This window comes from Lathamus discolor, chromosome Z, assembly GCF_037157495.1.
Source record: "Lathamus discolor isolate bLatDis1 chromosome Z, bLatDis1.hap1, whole genome shotgun sequence".
In the NCBI taxonomy this organism is placed as follows: domain Eukaryota; kingdom Metazoa; phylum Chordata; class Aves; order Psittaciformes; family Psittacidae; genus Lathamus; species Lathamus discolor.
In genome coordinates, this window is record NC_088909.1 from 16,362,123 (window position 1) to 16,378,324 (window position 16,202).

The window sequence follows — 16,202 nt, forward strand, 5'->3', positions numbered from 1 at the left end:
CTGGAGTATGCATGCATACAGCATTATACAACGTCAGATTCAATCAGGCCATTAGAAAATATCAGATAGTATATACAATGGCTTGTTTCCCAAATTGATTCCCACAAGAACCTCAACCAAAAATCATGTCTTTTTTTTCCACATTGCATTTTTCCTTTCCTAATTGTTTCAAATTCTTCATAGAAGCTCTTTCCATTCAACTGTCCAATATAACATAGCATACCTAATATTTTGTAAGAGACATTTCTGCATCTGCCTTTATACCTTTCGGCTTTGGGACTTGATGTCATATTTACTTGAATATTCAATGACATATTTGCTTTTCAATGTAATTCAACCAACAAATTCCTTTTCTTTTTTCTTATTGGAAAATATTTAATTATTTTAGTTCTGTAGTCTTGTTGGTTCAGGGTTCCCAACTCTTATATCTTCACTGAAGAAAACTGCTGCAAAGCTTTACTCCAGTCCTCCCTACTTTCCTGCCAGCAACAGCACTTTCTGTTTACATTGACATTATATGTCACACCTTGCTGTCAGCAGCCAAGTCTGGATGGAGCTTGGACTCGCTGGGCTATGTTCCATGATCCTTGAGTTTAGATCTCTAGCCCTTACTTCGTATTAACTCCTAGACTACTGAACCTTTCCAGCTACTCCACTGTTATGTTTTGATCCTTATAGGCTCCATCTCTAGTGCATTCTACTACTGAGCTCCATCAGCCTTTATTCTATACACTATGAGAAAGGCTTGTAGAGCTTGGAAGCTCTTTTCTCCCTCACTGTCTTAACCAAATCACTTTTCTAGGCTTGTTATTCCTCAGAACCCTGCCCAGTTTTGCTATCACAATCCCAGCATTTCCAGAATGCAGTTAAATGCTTATCACTTAAAACTTTGAGTGCGAATTGCTTAGTAATGAAAACTTCAATTGCTGGGAGATTAAACCTTTAACTGCTAAGTGTCTGGCAGAGTTCCAGTCCTCCATAACAACCAAAATTCACTAATATAACATTTTTTAAATGCCCTTTGTATGAAAACTTTTCTATACCCAAGTGTGTGAAGGCCTGAATGCAGGGCTTTTAAGTATTTCCAGGGCTTCAAAGAAAATGTGGTTGAATTAGCAATGGCTAATTTGGGATTAAATAAAATCTCAGTGTTCATTTTAGAAACATCTAAATCATTGAAAAACATTTCCCCCCTTCCTTTATTTCACCTATCTGTGTTTACAAGTAAATTGATCTCTCCTGAAAACGCATGCCTGACCTAGTGTTCAGGGTGGAGATTCTATTGTGTCCTCACATTGGTAAATTTACTATTGATTGACAAAGCTACTGTGTAACCTGAGGAACTTTTCTCACCTTCTGGAACAGTATTCTAATCTTGATTTTCACAGCCTCAGAGGAAACACTGCCAGAAATGAAGCAGCTAATTCTCTGTAGATTATATATTCTGTTTTACTGCAGGCATAATGTAGCTGACTAGAGATGTTTAATGCAGTGTTACCTGTGAGACACAAAATAGCTTATGCTGGATAATGAAAAGGAGATAGAGGTGAACTGAATCTCTAACATGCCAGTAACTACTCAACTAGAAATTGGGTTGGACTGAATTCTCCAGTTTGCTTTCTAGTTTCTAAAAATGCAGAAAAGACATTATGAAAATAAGTAAGACAAAGCATCAAGCCTATCATAGAATCACAGAATCATAAAATCTTAGAATCATAGAATAGTTAGTGTTGGAAAGGACCTTAAGATCATCTAGTTCCAATGCCCCTACCATGGGAACACACTAGACCATGTCACCCAAGACTCCCCCCAACCTGGCCTTGACCCTGTCAGGGATGGAGCATCCACAGCTTCCTTGGGCAACCTTTTCCAGTGCCTCACCACCCTCACAGTAAAGAACTTCTTCCTTATACGTAACCTGAACTTCCTGTGTTTAAGTTTGAACCCGATACCCTTTGTCCTGTCACTACAGTCCCTAATGAAAAGTCACTCCAGCATCCTTGTAGGCCCCTATATTCCTTAGCATCTTTTCACTGTACTTAGTCCATGTTCAAAATTCCAACCCATTTCTTTAAGATATTTTTCATTTCACAGGAGCTTTGCAGAGGGTTTGGACAATGTTCCGAAATACAGAACAAGAATAGTGTCTCTTGCATTTACCTTCAGAGCCACAATATGAGAAGCTTCTGGCACTCTAATGTTCTGTCACTTTTTAATGCAAACTCTGGAAGTCCACAGACACAACATTGCACAATCTGAAGAAGATAAATCACAGTTACTTCAAGCCAGCTGACAGCAGTTTAAGCAGCTGCAATCATCAACCACCAAGGGAGTTTCTTCTTTTATCTTACTAAATGCAAAAGTATACCAGGAACTGGTAATATCACTGGACTATCAGGAGCCCTGCTTTTACATAAATATCAGCAAGCTGTAAGTAAATTCTGTTGACGAAATGTAATAAAACAAAGACGGTTTCAAATATGACCATTCCCTGATGCATTCTGTAGCCCTGTCTTACTCACTTATTGCATGCTGCTGAGATTATAAGGTTTGCTTTTATCTGTCAGAAATCAATATTTCAAACATCGGATAAAAGAGGAAATTGAACTGGGAATAGGCTGAAGTGCTGTAAAAACTACAAAGCACAATTATCAAAAAGCACTTAAAGTACTTAATAGGACACACATATAAAAATGCTCAAATTAATGTCAGGGAACTATAATGAGAACTTTTTCTATGCTTTTTGATCCAAATGCAATGTAATTCGAGTGCAGCCTGGTCAGTCAATACAGTTTTCAATTTATATGAAACCCTAAGGATTTCTAGCAATCCATTTGCTAGAACTGAACCATTACATATGATTGGTTAATATTTCAATTTATTGAAAATACATTATTTTGTGTAAAGTGTTTAAGTTGTTGAGGTTTAATCATTATAAACAGTTATGATAGAAATAGATCTTTGGGTAAACAAAGACCTTACAGTCAAGCTTTTAATAAATACTAGTATAACTAGAAAATTGGATTTTAAGAGGAATAGACATAGTAAGGAAAAACTGCAGGTATAGGGTGGTGAGATGAGAGGCGAATGTTGTACAGAACTGATCTATATCAACACAAATTAAGCTGAGAAGGGGTTTATTTGTAAAATGTTGGAAACCATAGTTATTTTATGCAAAAAAGTTCATTATTAACTTTGGTACTTTCCCCTCAGATTTATATATTAATTTATCATCTTTAATGGTATTGAGCTGGAGGTTTTTACAAAACTATGCTAGGTCAGAAATTACAGCAAATGAGTATACAGGTCTGTATGCACATACTAACTTAAATAGAAAATAGATTGTGTGGCTTTAAACAATGTGCTATTACCTAAGCTGCAACACACAGAGGAGTTACAGCTATGATTTGAGCAGCCATGACCCTCACTAACTAAATGGCTGTATCAAACTGGATCACTCTCTTTTCTAATCTATACCCCATATTTTTAATATGGAGCAACAAAAGATTCTTGGGAAATACTTTTTTTTGTGGAAACTATTCTTAAAGCACTTCACTTTTAACCTTAAAACATGACAATTAAAATGTGCTTTTCATTGGAACTACATCAAACTCCTTGAACGCTGGACCAGCCTGTGGTTTCCACTAGCCAAACATCTTCCCATCACCTCTCCTCAATAATTTTGGGCCAATCCAATACAACTTCTTGGTTAACATCCCTACTTTGTAATCCAAACTAAGTTAAAATTTTGTTGCTTCTTCATGATGCAAAACTTGAATTTCAGTCGCTAGAGTCCTGATTTGGGTCATAATTCACTGCTTCAAATTCATCCCTATTCTTTACATTCTTCATATATCTTCCCTTTTCCTGCTTATCTCCTCATTAGTGTGTCAACCCCCTGGCATATAGCCACTTTATTCAGCAAACAATGCCACCCTAGCATGCTATACCATTCTCCTTGCTTTCAGTGTGCCATTTCTGTTTTTTCCCTGCTTATTTTATATGGCTTGACCTTCCTAAGTTAGTTTGAAAGCTTGCTGCCTTTCCAGGTTTCACAGCTTTTCTGAATACTTGTTTTACTTTAATGCTTGTAAGAAGTTCCATGAGCTACAAAGATTAAATGGGTATGTAAATGTAAAAAAAAAAAAAAAAAAGTAATAATTCACACAAAATATTATTTCTATTTTTTAACAGCATTTTTATGATGTAACCAAAGAACAAAGTATGCATAAATCATGCAAAAATACTGTATTTGCATACATAAAAAGGAAATTGAACAAAAAGCCAGAAATGTATTCATGATTCTGTGATTTAAAATATAACATATGGTTTACTATCTGCCAATGTGGCCTTATATTTTCACAGAGTTACACATAATATAAATCATGTAACTGCTGGCTACCATAAAGCTGGATAAAGCCAAAACAACATGGGCCAAACCCCAGAATCCAAACTCTAGTTAATGACATCGAAGTTTTGTTTGGATAATAGGAAAAGAAATGGGGAGTTGAGACAAGTGTATCTGTATCATTCCAGACAGCTGTTCCAGACAGCAGATCTCTAAAGACAGAACTTCAAAATTTCCCAGGCAATATATTTAAGTGCTTTACTATCTTACTATTAGAAAAATTGGGTTGAGGTTATCTTGGTGTTTTATTTTGGGGTTGTTTGGGGTTTTTTTAATCTAATGTGAATCCCTGCAACCCTAATTCAAGTCCTTCCTCTTGCCCTATTTTATGTGATAGAAAACAGGCTGTTCTTTTGCAAGAAATTTGACTGCATAGACAGTGATTAAGATTCCAACTCCACTCTTTCTGCACTTCCTCATGCATCATGTTTTCCCCAGAAGTACTCTCAGATCTGAAACAGTATTACAGGCGGGAAGAATGGTTTAGGGTATTCACATTAAATGAAGGGTCCTGTTGCTCTCCAAAGTCTTCTGCAACTTCGAAGAAATCAGACTCTCATTCTATCAAATGGGTATAAAGCTGCTGTTGTTTCAGGTTGTGCAGTTTCAGGTCTTTTTACACCAAACAACTTCTTTTTCAGCACAGAGGTTGTGTGGATAGTACAATCAAGCTCTGATCTAGACAATCAACGACTTACGTGATTCACTGGGTAAGAAAGGTGTCAAGGGCCTCTTTAAAGTTGAGCTGCACAATACATAACCAAACCCTATTTTCCAATAACTCTGGTCTTGTGTATATTAAGCGAAATATAACATGATTTAATTGAGGGAACTGGGAAAGAAATCCCCTAAAACCAGAGTTTTCAATATATAAAAACAATGTTGATGAGACTAAAAAGTTTGCTTCAGGTGGATACTATATTCACTTGGATTGTGTCTGGAGTTTTCAGATTTCCTGAATTAACACACAGAGCATCCAATCTTTTCCAAATAGTATATATTTCCAAATAATAATTAATAAATATTTTGTTTCAAAAAACAGTCTGTGTGGAAACCATAATATGATCTGCTAAGGTAATTGTAGTTATGGCAGTCATAATTGCACAATGCATTTCACAGAAGCTTCTTCTGTTGCACCTTATTGTATTTTTCCATCAATTATTATGTTTAGAGGCCTAACCTCAAAAGCAAATGCACTTGTCTTTACATGCACTTGAATTGTTGCTGCCATTTAAAACTAATCAATGTTTTCTTTAGTACCATAATAGCTTATTTGCAAAGCACCTCTTTTAGAAAAATTTACTTGGCATTCTGGAACGAAACATGTTTAACATTCTAAGAAAACTCCCAATAAAGAGAAAGAGGGCTTGGTTCTTATCACAAAGTTTAATGCAACTAAACTGCTTTCAAGAGCTTTAAAATTTGTGCAAAATGGGAGTTGCTAGTAGATTATACGACTGTCTTCATACATAACAGAAGAAAAACCCTTGCATTATACACCATCCTCATATCCCTAGAGAATCCCAGGAAATTAATTTGAAAGGGCTGAGTATATAAATAGAGGCTTTCATTAACGTTAACAGAAAAATAAATGGTTAAAATTTTATTATTAACCAGTGTTTACATACACATTCCTTGGAAATACACCACTCCTGACTTGGACGTTCAACTGCATAAAACTCATAGGACACCAAGGTCTCATTGAGTGGTGGAAAGCCCAAGCTGCACCAGTAAAGTCAATATATGCACTCAGAGTGCAGTTTGACACAAACAAGAATGTTCACACCACTTTCCTCTAGGAATATAAGGGAGATTTCTAAATTAGTCTCTGTAGACTCCTTCAGAAGGAGGTCAGAGAAACAAAGTTAAGCAATACCAGTACCCCTAATGTATCAAGATCTGCAGTTATTCAACAAAAGAAAGTCTTAATGAAGGAAAAACAAAGTTCGTGCACAACTCACAAGCAGGCCTTTTTTTATTTCCAAATGTAAACATCTACTGCTTTATTAAGCAGATCAACTCCAGTTCACGCTATGCCTGTACTTGAATACTTCTAAACCCATTGACTCCAGGAGTGTAGCAAGTCTATCACTAGGATGAAAGTTATAAAACCGTTAAGCTCTTTTGTTTACAAATGTTCTATAGGGGGTTATAATAATTGAACACTTGTAAACAGAAGAGCTATTACAATGCTTATGATCAGAACTGTGAATTTGATACAGTTTGTCCCATGCATCTTGTTTAGCTTCACAGTGATACCTGTCTGCTGTAGCTCTACGAAATATTTAGTCCATTCTATTTTGGAACACAGCCTTGTCTGATGTGACACCTTATGCTTATACTTCCAAACTCTCTACCTTTATCTTAATCTATGCACTGTTCTCAGCTGAATGTTACTAATACTAACAGTGGTAGCAGGTGATTTGCTTTCCAATATTAGTCATGCAGAAGATGCAGAGTGGAGCTGCTCTTCAAAGCTTTGTAGCTTTGCAAATAGGTGTTAAAATCACACAAGGAGCTGAGTGCCTTAAATGGCATACCTGCAGTGTACACTGAGTAACTGCATTCATAGATAAGTACAATTAGCAGTTCCAGAAGTGAAAGGCCTTGTAGGCAAACAATTGCCTGTTTAACATACACCAAGCAGAGGAGTGTGATCCTGTATTTCCTTTCCCCTCTACAGACAGATTTTTAAAAATCTGACTCTATTCCAAACATAATAAGCAAAACTGTCAAATTTAGAAGTAAGGATGCAGGCTTTTAATGACAAGAAGTTATTCATATGACCAGACAGTTCACAGGCAGAGTTGCTTACTTGTGGAAAGTGTGTGGTTCAAAAATATGTGTATTTCAAGATACATGCATTTCTAAGCCTGAAAACAAGAAACAGACATAAAAAAAATATTAATCAAATCCCCCCCAAGTTGCAATTAACAAAATAAGTTCAGCTGAGGAATACAGAGTGCCAAGCTTTACCAAAAGGAAGAAATAGAATTATAATTCAAAATATTGGACAGAGTAACTGTCCACAAAGTAATGCAACAACCTATGCCAAAGCATTTGCTACCAATTTATTTGCTGCTGAAGACTGAATAGACTGAAGTCTAGCTCCTTTGTTAAATTACATGTTTCAGAATTAATCCTGTAGCCTGCAGCAGGTAGCAGATGCTTTATAAGGTGACTTAGAGCAGACAGTCACCTATTACTGCTCATTATTTAATAGCACTGCTTTAACTCTACTGTGATTGCATTCACTGCTGGGTAGTTGCTTTTACAGGCTCAAGTTTTCGCAATTCTTTTCCAAGATTTCACACCTGATTCCAGAGTATTACATTGACTCCAGTTGGCCTAGTGTATAAGCAGCAGCAGCTGGGAGAAATTTCCTGTACAATTTGTCCTAGAAGGGTTTCACACAAAAAACATGAATTTGTTTTCTTACCGACTATTTATCATGAGATCCCAGATACCAAAATTGTGTACATGTTTTCAATATTATTCACTGTCAGTTATGTGCAGTACAAAAAGAAAATATGCAGCTTATGACCAGAAGTCAGAGTCAATGATATAACTGATTATTCTGTAATGGACAAAGTAATACCATTTGCAAAATTAAAAAAAAATGCAAAACTTACAATATATGGCAAAGTTTACCTGGCAGTAGCAGAAGGGACAGAGATGACAAATTTTCTTGTACTTCCTTATCAAGAAATTGCCGAGAAATTGCCACACCATTGATCCAACAAACCTGATGCAATGCCTTAGAATTTACTTATTTTTTGGTGAACTTAATTTTTCTCTAACAAGATGAGATGTTTTTATTTTTCAGAGATTCTTTATTTCTGTAAACATGATTTCCATTTGGTTTGTCTCTGCAGTTTTTGAGAAATACTCAGAGAATGTCAATGGGAAAACTTATCTATTTCATTGTTCAAGGAACTCACTGAATCCGTTAAAGTTATTCCAGATTTTTTCATTATAACTGGTAACAGGTTTTGTTTCAGATTTTTCTACATCATCAATAATCTGCTAAGGTAACAGCTTTCATGTTATATGTAATATTATTTCCTGCATAAGCTTTAAATCATAGTTTTCAGGTTTGCATTTTTATCAGTTTATTGTATCTAAGTGCTGATGATATGTAGCATCTATCACATATGGCATGTACTCTTACATTATAGAAATAAATTCATACCCTTATTTCTTTTTATTAACCAAGACTGTTTTTCCAGGTGGTCTTTAATTAAGTATTTCATTAAGGACCATTAAGGAATTATACATAAACTCTTCACAGTTCTCATCATAAATCATCACTCACAAGCAGCTATAAGTCTGAAATTTATTTTCCAGTTTTACTAAAAAGCCTTTTTAGAATATGTATTGAAAATCAAACCAAAACAAAAAAACCCTTCATTTCCAAAAGAGAATTTTCAAAATATATTAATTTAAAATAATCAAGAATTTACTTAGAGAGTTTAAATAAAGTGATTAAAAAATGAATCCAAGGATTTTTCCATTCTTCTTCATTCTGCCTAGAATAAAGGCAGCTCAAAATTATAGATTATTCCCTCTCTTTAAACAAGGTAGAAGGTGGTGAAACAGTGCTAGGTAGGTGCACAGTACTAATGGATTATGCTGATTTTTCTCTCCTGGGTCACTGTTATGAATCTGATCCAAGATAGCAGTGACGAAATGTCACTGTCATTTTATGGCTTTTAGCGTGAAATCCTGACCCTGTGAGGTCAATGGCAAAACATCAGCAGTGCCAGGATTTCCACCTTTCGAGTCTCTAGGGTGCAAAAAGAATTAAAGTCTGACTCAGCATTCATTGACTTTAATGAGAGTTATACTAAGTTCAAGGTCCAGATTTTTAAAAGTCCTTAAATGCTGCTTTGCTCATGCCTTGAGCATAAGAGCTGCATTCTTCAGATTATTCAAACACTTAAAACCATAGCGTTAAAACCATAAACTTTCATCTTTAAAGTGAAATGCTCTGATGGGCAAGGTAATATAGTGATGCTAAATAATACTGTGTCAAAATGACACCCACATGTTGATGTGGATCTGCCATCATTCCTGTTGTCCACCTCTATGTTTAGCCCAACAGCACTTCCAACTCACACCCCACTTCCAACCATTTCTCTTTCCTCTTCTACAATATAAGAAGATCTAAGGGAGAGGATCTAAGTCCTGAAGGCGTCTCTGCTACAGCTATGAAGGGACCACGCGCCCCCCGAGTGTTCCTCTCTGGGTAGGAAAATGCCAAGTGGGCATTCTCAGAGGGTTGTGTTTGGGAAGTAATCCTATAGCGAGGTGTCAAATGATGTTGCCCACCCAGAGTGTAAATCAGATTTGGACCAACCTGTGCTCCCTTTTAGCGTACTGAGAGAGCTGAGCACCTTAGAGGTGATTCACAAAAGCTGCCTGCTGCCCCAGCCAGTGTCCGCAAAGGTCCAAACATTGTTGCCTAAAGCACATCAGTGAGAAAGCACTGAGGAAAGAAACAAGCCTTTAAATCAAGTTCTTTTCAGCAGCACAAAAGACTCAGCCAAATGGAAGCTGTAGTCTGAAGTAAATTTATGAACAGAGCTCAATTTTTAAAACTGTGACAGGAGAATCTGTTGCCAATTGCTCTGCTAAACATGATGCAAAGCTATCTTTTTATCTAGAGATTATATTGGCCAGAGGAGTCTCTGACTCTTGACCTTTGTTATCAGATGACACACATCCCCTTGCTCTGCTGCCTGGATTATTCTGCTCCACTAGGCTAAGCACTGGACAAGGGCTGCTTTCACCATGTTTATTCATTCTTTTGCTTCTTTCTCTGAAAGCAAAATCCTTGTCCCAGATGACAGGAGGTTCAAAACCTCTTGGTCTACCATGTTTGTGGCCATCAAGAAATTTAGCATAAAATGAGTCTTCTAGTCTGCATTCTGTCTCATCTGACTTATGTTCAGTTCCCAGAAAGTTCACTACTACAGAATATGAGGTCTCTGTCATACAGGAATAGTAATCCTTTGTGTCAAAGCAAAACAGGAGAAGTCATCAAACACCCTTCCAGGAGTGATCAATTCAAACAAAGTCTTTATCAATTCCTTAAAAGCAGGCAGAGCTGGCTTAGTAGCAGCTGTTTTGCAGAAAGAACTTTACAAATCATTTTAAACCAGCAGCTGCAGGACCCTAACTCTCAAATCTTGCAATTTTTGCAGGCTTGAAGAAGTTTGATTCTAAAAAGGAAATAATACAATCTAAATGAGCTGTCAGATTTTGAGTGTTTATCCAAAATTAAAACAAAATCCCAATATTAAATGATTTGTTCATTCCCCAAAAAAGCATTAAGGTACACAAATACAAAAATTATGTCTTTCTGTAACATGTGCTTTCCAGACATATTTTACTTGTACAAATGCACAATTCAGGCCTGTCTCCCTAAAAGTATTTAGTTCTGCTGAAAACCACCCAGGAATTAAACTGGATGAAAGCATGCTTGAGAAGTTGTTGGAGGTTTAATTACCTTTTCCTTTTTTCTCTTTAGTAGGAGTTCTGAATTCTGGAGGGGTAAAACTCCAGTCTCTACTGTATTGAAATGATATTTTTTTAGCACTCCAATCATTGTCTCTACTTGACTAAGACATTTCTGTGCTAAAGCAGGTGCATTTACTTTTCAAGTATTATTTTACTAATCAATTGAAAAATTACCTCCATGAATGACAGAAGTGCAGACCTTTGGAGTATTTCATTAAAAGGAGCAAACATTAATTACAAATCCAGCCCAACCTTTGCAGACATAAATTATGGGATGGATCTATTTTCTCCATGCTTAATTGCAAGCAGTGACTAGCTCTTTAAATTATTATCTCCAAGGCATGAATGAAATTAGAATGGATTTGATGATATTCTCAAGGCTTATTTGTATCTAAATAACTTGCCATGCACTGTCTGGTAATATAAGGAAAAGTAGCTGAAATACCTTTGAGGCTCTAAAGAAAGGTTAGGTTACCATGTAAAAACTGGGATTTGCAAAATGGAATTGGAACCTCAAAGTTTTTGCAGACAAGGAGTCTAGTTGCCGATTTAACAATGGGAGAATTAATACTGTCCAAGCATTTTTCTTCTGAAGACTAGATTTTTAGGTGTTTGTAGTTTTCTGAAGCATTCACATTTCAGGCAGAATTTTCCAGGTAGTACCTTTTCTGAAAAGTAATATTTACATTTCAAGAAAAAGAACTGTTTTTCTAGTGAAGTAGAACACCCTTCCCACAGAATTAAGAAGGTCGAAAATTTTTTTTGGAATAGCTACAATGCTGACATGTTTGTGTTCAAACTGAAAGTTGGCAGGGAAATAGATGAGTAAAGTGCCTTTAATTGGTCCATTGAAAACCAATTTTGAATTAGCCATGTTTGTTGATACAAAGTAGGATTTCAAAGACATTCAACAATGGCTAAATTTTTACTTGGTCTTTTCTCCTGACTAATACATGTTTTTACAGCATATTTTCTGCTTGCCTTTTTGATTTTTTTTAATACCAAGAATCAGCTTTTTTTTTTTTTGTTTTGTGTCCTAAAACTCGGATGAACAGATAGGTGCTTTTTTAAGGCCTTTGAAAGTAGTTTAAATTGGAAACCCTGCAAACAAATTTCCCAATTTTAAAACAAGTTTTACTTAATATATGTATCTTCTGAGTTCTACTTTACCTATACCAACTTTATAACTCCATCTGTTTTCCAAGGGAGAAGTATTCAATAGTTACCATTTATGATGGTATGACTTAAATTCATAGAATCATAGAATCATAGAATAGTTAGGGTTGGAAAGGACCTCAAGGTCATCTAGTTCCAACCCCCCTGCCATGGGCAGGGACACCTCACACTAAACCATCCCACACAAGGCTTCATCCAACCTGGCCTTGAACACCGCCAGGGATGGAGCACTCACAACCTCCCTGGGACAACCGATTCCAGTGCCTCACCACCCTAACAGGAAAGAATTTCCTCCTTATATCCAATCTAAAGCTTTCCCTGTTTAAGTTTGAACCTGTTACACCTTGATCTGTCACTACACTCCCTAATGAAGAGTCCCATCCCCAGCATCCCTATAGGCCCCCTTCAGATACTGGAAGGCTGCTATGAGGTCCCTACGCAGCCTTCTCTTCTCCAGGCTGAACAGCCCCAACTTCCTCAGCCTGTCTTCATACGGGAGGTGCTCCAGTCCCCTGATCATCCTCGTGGCCCTTCTCTGCACTTGTTCCAGCAGTTCCATGTCCTTTTTATGTTGAGGACACCAGAACTGCACACAATACTCCAGGTGAGGTCTCACAAGAGCAGAGTAGAGGGGCAGGATCACCTCCTTTGACCTGTTGGTCACACTCCTTTTGATGCAGCCCAGGATGCGGTTGGCTTTCTGGGCTGCGAGCGCACACTGAAGCCGGCTCATGTTCATTTTCTCATCAACCAGCACCCCCAAGTCCTCTGCAGCGCCGCTCTGAATCTCTTCTTTGCCCAGTCCATAGCTGTGCCTGGGATTGCTCCGACCCAGGTGTAGGACCTTGCACTTGTCGTGGTTGAACTTCATAAGGTTGGCATCAGCCCACCTCACAAGCATGTCAAGGTCCCTCTGGATGGCATCCCTTCCCTCCAGCATATCAACCGGACCACACAGCTCGGTGTCATAGGCAAACTTGCTGAGGGCGTACTCAATCCCACTGTCCATGTCAGCGATGAAGATGTTAAACAAGACCGGTTCCAACACCGATCCCTGAGGGACACCATTCGTTACCGGTCTCCAGCCGGACATCGAGCCACTGACCACAACCCTTTGTGTGCGGCCATCCAGCCAGTTCCTTATCCACCGAGTGGTCCATCCATCAAATTGATATCTCTCCAATTTAGAGAGAAGGATGTTGTGTGGGACAGTGTCAAACGCTTTGCACAAGTCCAGGTAGAAATTATTACCATATAATGAAACTCACTTCCAATTTCAAAAAAAATGTTGTTCTATACATGACAAAGAGATGGAGCAGAATAAAATTAAAAATTGAACATGCATAAAACTCAAACAAATGAACATGAAACTATTTGATAAGCCTCAGCATAAGGCAAAACTGATCTTGAAGTTTCCAAGCAACTCAGATATGGAGAAATTCCAGTCCTTTTCTGCCTAAAATAATTTAAGAATTCATTCCCACAGAAACTGAACAGCACTGTATACATGCAGATAACAGAAAGGGTAGTTTACTATGATGGGTGAGGAATGATGTAGGCTGCAAGAGTTTTTCTTTTTTTTAAAACAATGATGGAAACATATTTTTTTTATTTTTATGCTTTTAATGGTTTAGACTTTGCACTTGAAAAAGAAAGCATTCTTCATAAGAGCTATGACCTTTATATACTACACAGAGTGTGGACAAAGAACAAAGACTCTCAATGGGAACTGCCTGCCCCATGTTTTCACTCTTCTTCTAGCAAAAAAGTTAATCATTTGGCATTGCATACTAAAAGAAAAAAAAAAACAATAAAATAGATAATTACTTGCTTGCAGCTCAATTTACTTGTGTCATGATATAATAAATACCAAGCTGAGTTTTCACACTATTAATCATTAACCTAGCAGAGGGCATTCGCTTAAAATGCATTCCTGTTTCATGAATACATTTGTAGATATTTTAACAGCAGTTCCAAATATGCTGAAGACATAAACAAGCCCAAGTGCCCCCAGAAGCCAAACTCCTTTTCAACTTTTGGATATAAAGCTAACATCCATCTCCCCTGACAGACCAGTCTCTGAAACCTGAACAGCTGAAGCAAAGTTGGATTTGGGGAGGTACAGAGGAAGCCAGACTCAGAGAGCTTTATTCATGCAAGACACTGAAACATGCAGGGCAGGGTTACATATATAACTCAAAATATCTTGATACGGTACTGATTTTTTTCCAGCTTTTCCTCTGTGACAGACTTCTCAGGCCCACAGCAAAATGTTTCTGGCACTGTACTGAATATTCTGCAACAACATTAGAAGATTACTTGGAAAAAAAGTCTATTCTACTGGAAGGTTAGAGATTGGTTCAAAAAAATTTAGAAATAATTGGTCCATCACAGAGAAGACTTCATGGGCCTAATATTGCATCTTGCTTAGGAGAGAGAAGAGTGAAAAATCCTATTTGCTTGGATTTTGTATTTATAATAAAGGTGGAATTTTGTATTTAAATTATTTATGTTCCCTTTTTTCTCTATGATATTACACCTTAATTTAAAAGTGAGGAGTTAAAGATTGATCTGGAGCTTGGGAAAAGCAGTCAAGCAGTGGACCACTGCAGACAGGGTGAAACCTTTAACCATATTGCCTGAGAAAGGCAGTAGTTGGCAATCTATCCCTGGGAATGATATTGTCATAGGTAACCTATTTGCTCTGGAATCTAAACCAGAGCACCACAGTTAAACCACCTGCATCTAAAATTAAGGTAAATATGTTATGGGGATCTCCCCACTTACACAGGCCTGAGTGGAATGTCTGATTTTTAACAGACCTGGCCAAATTCCTCATTCTTCTCAGTAACCAGTTCAAAACAAAATTTGGTGACTTCTCTTTTTTTTTGTTTTCTAAAACCATCCAATCCTAAAATCTCATTTAGATCTAGTCACTGAACAACAAGTCCTTTGTTTTTCTTTAGAAAGAAAAAATATCCCTAGCGATTATTGGTTTTATACACACATATATGTGAAAGAAACACCTTAGGCACTGTTTGAATCTAACACCAATGTAATTTATAAAATCTAGAAAGGCTGGAGTGGAGGAAGTAGGAAATAGGTTAAAAGTGAGTTTTAAAAATGAAGATATTTTCTTTATCAAGGGTTATGGAAAACATATGAAGGAGGAATATTATATGCCTTTAGACAATGGATACATGATTTTGCCTCTGAATACAAAACTGCAGAGAGACTTGGCTTCAAGTTGCAAAGATTGTTAATGGAAATATTGAGAAATCATAATTTCCATCTAAATTTTAAACACTGGCCTATTAATGCTTGGTTTTTTTAGTCTAAATATAGGCAAATGTTTATTCAAATATTGCTATGCATCAAAACAACATGCATTAATTATAGGTAAGAAAGAATATGAGCAAATGCTGCTCTGAGGCAGATCCCTAGTCACAAAGCATGCAGCACAGCTTCTCTGACACATGGATGTTATGGCCCTTCTAACATGCATTTCATGGAGTGGGCTGTACCATACTAAATGGTATAAGTCATAGAAACCTTGTGTATGCCACTGAGGACAACCATATGGGACTAATAATCAGTTCAAGTGCAACTCCTGCATCAGGACTATGACATGAGTCCAAGTAGCTGGAGGACCCAGGAACACTTCCTTGCAGACTGTGGTGCAAACATAGGCTATCCACAAGTTGACAGAAGGACAAGATCCCAGGGCACATCAATGCACCTGGAACCCAGTTTCAGTGCACTCCACATCCATGTGCCTGGAGATGGAATACTGCATGGAAACAGCCCCTGTGACCACTAAGAGGACTGAGGCCAGTCAGTATCTAATAGGTAAGGCCAATTTTTGTTTGCAGAAAAGATGAACTAGTATGGACTATCAAGGCCAGCATAGGTGGGTTGCAAAGACCCACATGTGACTCTGTCCCAGAGTTCGAGGATTCTGGGTTGAGAGAAACGCAACACAATAAAGAATCATAACTAGTTTATTGATACAGGGAAAATAGAGAGGTAACAAAAGATACAGTAAAGGATATTGCTGATGTTTAGTTATCTTACCAACCCCAAGGACCATGTAATG